Genomic DNA, 6,543 nt, shown 5'->3' with positions numbered 1-6,543 from the left:
GTGGCTGTACCAATTCACATTACCACCAGCAGGGCAAGAGTGTTCCCTTTTCTCCACACCCTCTCCAGCATTTATTGTTTGTAGATTTTTTGATGATGGCCATTCTGACCGGTGTGAGATGATATCTCATTGTACTTTTGATTTGCATTTCTCTAATGATTAATGATGTTGAGCATTCTTACATTTGTTTGTCAGCAATCTGTATATACCCTTTGGAGAAATGTCTATTTAGGTCTTCTGCCCATTTTTGGATTGGGTTGTTTGTTTTTTTGTTATTGAGCTGCATGAGCTGCTTGTAAATCTTGGAAATTAATCCTTTGTCAGTTGCTTCATTTGCAAATATTTTCTCCCATTCTGAGGGTTGTCTTTTGGTCTTCTTTATGGTTTCCTTTGCTGTGCAAAAGCTTTGAAATTTCATTAGGTCCCATTTGTTTATTTTTGTTTTTATTTCCATTTCTCTAGGAGGTGGGTCAAAAAGGATCTTGCTGTGATTTATGTCATAGAGTGTTCTGCCTATGTTTTCCTCTAAGAGTTTTATAGTGTCTGGCCTTACATTTAGGTCTTTAATCCATTTTGAGCTTATTTTTGTGTATGGTGTTAGGGAGTGTTCTAATCTCATACTTTTACATGTAGCTGTCCAGTTTTCCCAGCACCACTTATTGAAGAGGCTGTCTGGGAAAATAGCACTTTTAAAACAGAAGGGAGCTTTCAGCTTGAAGCGGCCAAGGTGCAACTTTCTTGGGTCATCCCAAATATGGGTTCATATGACACCAGCCACCTCCACCTTGCCGCCTAAGTTCAACCCCAAGGAGATAAAAGCTGTATATCTGAGGTGCACTGATGGGAAAGTCAGTGCCACATTTGCCCTGGCCAGCAATATCGGCTCCCTCGGTCTGTTTCCAAAAGAGGTTGGTGATGACATCACCAGGCAACTAGTAATTGGAAGGGTCTGAGAATTACAGTGAAACTGACCATTCAGAACACACAGGCCCAGATTGAGGTAGTACCTTCTGCCTCTGTCCTGATCATCAAAGCTGTCAAAGAACTGCCAAGAGACAGAAGGAAGCAGAAAAACATTAAGCACAGTGGAAACATCACTTTTGATGAGATTGTCAACATTGTGCAACAGATGAGGCACTGATCTTTAGCTAGAGAACTCTCTGGAACCATTAAAGAGATCCTGGGGATTTTCCAGCCCGTGGGTTGCAATGCTGATGTCTGCCACCCTCACGACATCAGAGATGACATCAACAGTGGTGCAGTGGAATGCCTAGCTAGTTAAGAACTACAAAGGAAAATAATTAAATAAAGGGTTATTTGATGACCGATAAATAAATAAATAAGAGGGGAGTCAGAAAGTGGAAATTAGGACAAGATTCCTTGGTGAAAGTGCTTCTTCACCAGAGGTGGTAAAGATACTATAGAAGTTTGGAACTGATGGTGGGAGCCTTTGTGAACCAAGTTAAGATCTGAAATTTAGGTAAGACTTAGTACCAGAAGTGCAATTTATAATAGCAATAGAAGAGGGAGCTCTTGAACTGAGAAACTGGGAAAGCTACCTCTTCCCGCACTTCAAAAGATCCTCCTTCAAACTGAGAAAAATCTGACTTATTTAAGTATAATTGACAAAGTATTGTGCAACTAAAACATCCAAAGGAAGCTGCTCTAGGGAAACAAAAGGGCAAAAAAAAAAAGACCTGAAAATAGATACAAAACTTCCCTACAGATTAACAACACTCCCTACAAAAATATCAGCCCAAAGCAGAAGAAAAGTGCAATATAACATTCCAACATGAATAAAGAGGCATAAAATCTTGATGCAATTGCAGACAGGAAATAAAACAATAAAAAATAAATACATGACAACATACAAGGGAACTCCCATAAGGCTATCAGCTAATTTTTCAGCAGAAACTCTGCAGGCCAGAAGGGAATGGCACAATATATTTAAAGTGATGAAAGGGAAAAACCTACAACCAAGAATACTTTACCCAGCAAGGCTTTTGTTCAGATTTGATGGAGAAATCAGAAGCTTTACAGACAAGCAAAAATTAAAAGAGTTCAGCACCACCAAACCAGCTTTACAACAAATGTTTAAGGATCTTCTCTCGGCAAAAAAGAAAAGGCCACAACTAGAAACAAGAAAATCGTGAAGTGAAAAACTCAGCAGTAAAGGCAAACACACAGTAAATGTAGGAAATCATCCACAAACAAAACTCATAGGGAGGATAAAAGACAAGAGTAGTAAAATCATCTATATTTACAATAAGCGTTAAGGGGTGCATGAAACAATTAGATATTAAATATTATATCAAAAACAGTAATCATGAGAGGAGGAGAATACAAATGCAGGGTTTTAAAAATGCATTTTAAATGAAGGGATCAGCAATTAAAACAATTATGTATATAGACAGCTATAAAAAAAAAACCTCATGGTAACTGCAAACCAAAAACCTATAATAGATATACACATAAAAAAAGAAAAAGGAATCCAAACATAACACTAAAGGTAGTCATCAAATCACAGAAGAGAACAAAAGAAGAATGGCAAAAAAAGACATACAAAAACAAATCCCAAACAATTAACAAAATGGCAATAAGAACATACACAGTGATAATTACCTTAAATATAAACAGACTAAATGCTTCAACCAAAAGCCACAGAGTGGTTGAATGGATACAAAAACAAGACTTGTATATATGCTGCCTAGAAGAGACTCACTTCAGATCTAGGGACACATACAGACTGAAAGTGAAGGGATGGAAAAAGGTATTCCATGCACATGGAAATCATAGTCAATGGTGAAAAGTTGAGAGCATTTCCTCTAAGATCAGGAACATGACAAGGATGCCCACTCTCACCAATTTTATTCAACATAGTTTTGGAAGTCCTAGCCATAGCAATCAGAGGAGAAAAATAAATGAAAAGAATTCAGATTGGAAAGGAAGAAGTAAAACTGTCACTGTTTGCAGATGACATGATACTATACACAGAAAATCTGAAAAATGCCACCAGAAAACTACTAGAGCTTATCAATGAATTTGGTAAAGTTACAGGATGCAAAATTAATGTACAGAAATCTGTTGCGTTTCTATACACTAGCAATGAACTATCAGAAAGAGGAATTAAGGAAACATCCCATTTACTATCACATCAAAAAGAATAAAATACCTAGGAATAAACCTAGGTATAAAATAAAATAAAATACCTCAGGAGGCAAAACACCTGTACTTGGAAAACTATAAGACACCGATGAAAGAAATTGAAGATGACACTAACAGATGGAAAGATATACTGTGTTCTTGGATTGGAAGCATCAATATTGTTAAAATGACCATACTACCAAAGGCAATCTACAGATTCAATGCAATCCGTATAAAAATACCAATGGTGGGACTTCCCTGGTGGTGCAGTGGTTGAGAGTCCGCCTGCTGATGCAGGGGACATGGGTTCGTGTCCCGGTCCGGGAGGATCCCACATGCCGCGGAGCGGCTGGGCCCGTGAGCCATGGCCGCTGAGCCTGCGTGTCCGGAGCCTGTGCTCCGCAACAGGAGAGGCCACAACAGTGAGAGGCCCACGTACAGCAAAAAAAAAAAAAAAAAAAAAAATACCAATGGCATTTTTCACAGAACTAGAACAAATAATTTTAAAATTTGTATGGAAACATAAAAGACTCCAAATAGTCAAAACAATCTAGAGAAAGAACAGAGCTGGAAGAATCACAGTCCCTGACTTCAGACTATACTATAAAGCTACAGTAATTAAAACAGTATGGTACTGGCACAAAAACAGACACATAGAATGGAACAGGAAAGACAGCCCAGAAATAAACCCATGCACTATGGTCAATTAATCTATGACAAAGGAGGCAAGAATATACAATGGAGAAAAGACAGTCTCTTCGATAAGTGGTGCTGGGAAAATGGGACAGCTACATGTAAAAGAATGAAATTAGAACACTCTCTAACACCATATACAAAATAAACTCAAAATGGATTAAAGACCTAAATGTAAGACCAGATACTATAAAACTCCTTGAGGAAAACATAGGGAGAACACTCTTTGACATAAATTGCAGCAATATGTTTTCTGGATCCCTCTCCTAAAGCAAAGGAAACAAAAGCTAAAATAAACAAATGGGACCTAAATAAAACTAAAGGTTTTTCACAGCAAAGGAAACCATCAACAAAACAAAAAGACAACCTACTTAATGGGAGGGGATATGGGAGAAAATATTTGCAAATGATATGACCTATAAGGGGTTAATATTCAACATATATAAACAGCTCATACAATTCAACATCAAAAAAATAAAAATAAAAAAATGGGCAGAAGGACTGAATATATATTTTTCCAAAGAAGAAATGCAGATGGCCAACAGGCACATGAAAAGATGCTCTACATCACTAATAATCAGGGAAATGCAAATCAAAACCACAATGAGATATCACCTCATACTGGTCAGAATGGGTATCATCAAAAAGAACACAAATAACAAATATTGGCGAGGATGTGGAGAAAAGGGAACCCTCCTACAGTGTTGGTAGGAATGTAAATTGGTGCAGCCACTGTGGAAAACAGTATGGAGGTTTCTCAAAAAACTAAAAATAGAACTACAATATGAACCAGCAATTCCACTCCTGGGTAAATATTGAAAAAAAACAAAACCACTAATTCCAAAAGGTATTGATACATGGACCCCAACGTTCATAGCAGCATTACTTACAATTACTGAGGTATGGATGCAACCTAAGTATCCGTCAACAGATGACTCGATAAGGAAAATGTGGTATGTATACATACATATATATATATACACACACACACACATAGACACAATGGGATACTACTCGGCCATAAAAAAAATGAAATTTTGCCATTTGCAGCAACATGTATGGACTTGGAGGGCATAATGCTAAGTGAAATACATCAGACAGAGAAAAACCAATACTGTGTGATATCACTTATACATGAAATCTAAAAAAATACAATAAACTAGTGAACATAACAAAAAAGAAGCAGACTCACAGATACAGAGAACAAACTAGTGGTTACCAGTGTGGGGAAGGGTGAAGGGGTGAGGGAGTGGGAGGTACAAACTATTGGGTGTAAGATAAGCTACAAAGATGTATTGTACAACTTGGGGAATATAGCCAATATCTTGTAATCATTGTAAATGGAGTGTAACCTTTAAAAAATAAATAGATACATTAACACAGGGAAGACTTGGCCACCAAAGGAAGCTGATGGTCAGTCAATAGAAAGATTTGAAATGGTACCTAGTAAAATTTAGGAAAGAAATGGAAGAAACAGAATCATTTCATAAATAAAGACTAAATTACAAATAGCATAAGAAGAAATAGACCCTATAGAAAGCACAGCAGGACACAGTGTATACATATGGAAAAAATGAAGTATAAGGGAAATAAGCAAAAAGATTTTTTTAAAGTAAATGTTATAAATGGTAGGCAAAAATGATTCAAAATATGAATAATTGGAGTTCTTCCAGTTGGAGGAAATATAAAAGAATGGAGTAAAGCAAACATTAGAAAATGCTGTGAAATAGGACTTGAATTTGTATATTAAAAAGCATACTCAAGATATGGAAAAAAACTGTCTCAGAATGATCAATACCAAGACATATCCTACTAACACATACCCTGCCAACACAAGATGTAGCCTACTAACACTAGTAGCACACTCTGAGAATCTGGGCAAAAACATTGTGTCATTTATAAGGGAAAGAAAGACAAGTTGGCATAGCTAGAGTCAATGCTAACAGAAACAGAACAATATTTATCAGATACTTGAGGAAAGTTTGAGCCAAGGATTTTAAATCCATCCAAGATATTCTTCAAGTGTCAAAGGTACAGGCAAAAATTTCTGCAAATTCATGGACTGTGGGAATACTATCTGCATTAGGCCTTGCTGAAGTACCTCCGAAAGAACAAAATTGACCCAAGCAGAAAAATGATCAGGGAAACATCAGCAAAAGTCCTGGGAGTGAACACTGAATGTATTTAACAATGAAACTATGGCTAAAACAAGGACTAACAGAAGGGTTACAAAATAAAATGTAGCATGATGATTGTATTTATATAAGCTTTCACTATGGAGGCTGTTATATTAAAAATTATAGTCCTTATGATATTTTTATTCTAGTGACTGTCTTTATAGTTAGACTTTTACATAAAACTCTTAGAACCCTCTTTCTTCAGGCAGTATCTATTGACTCCTTCTGTGAACATCAAGTGAATTAGCTTGTAACTCCTTCCTTTCTCTTCTTTGTAGCTTTCTTTACTCAATTTTAGTTAACAATATTATTATTTATTATGGGCTGAATTGTGTCCTCCCAAAAGGCATGAGGTATGTATATGCTTATTTTATAAGATAAAATGACATGTCTTTTTCCAAAGTGATTGTACCACTTTACATTCTCACCAACAGTGTGTGAGAGATTCAGTTATTTCACCACCTTGCCAGCATATGGTGTTGATAGTCATTTTAATTTTAGCCATTCTGATGAGTATATAGTGACTCAT

At 36.5% G+C, this 6,543-nt stretch overlaps 1 pseudogene; it reads left to right on the top strand.

Moving 5' to 3' along the window:
* The first annotated feature begins 613 nt into the window (after positions 1-613).
* LOC115855618 (large ribosomal subunit protein uL11-like) lies at positions 614-3,505 on the top strand (annotated as a pseudogene).
* Positions 3,506-6,543: the final 3,038 nt, after the last annotated feature.

Source organism: Globicephala melas, chromosome 4 (genome assembly GCF_963455315.2).
Source record: "Globicephala melas chromosome 4, mGloMel1.2, whole genome shotgun sequence".
Classification (NCBI taxonomy): Eukaryota; Metazoa; Chordata; class Mammalia; order Artiodactyla; family Delphinidae; genus Globicephala; species Globicephala melas.
This window is presented reverse-complemented; position numbering and strand designations above follow the sequence as displayed.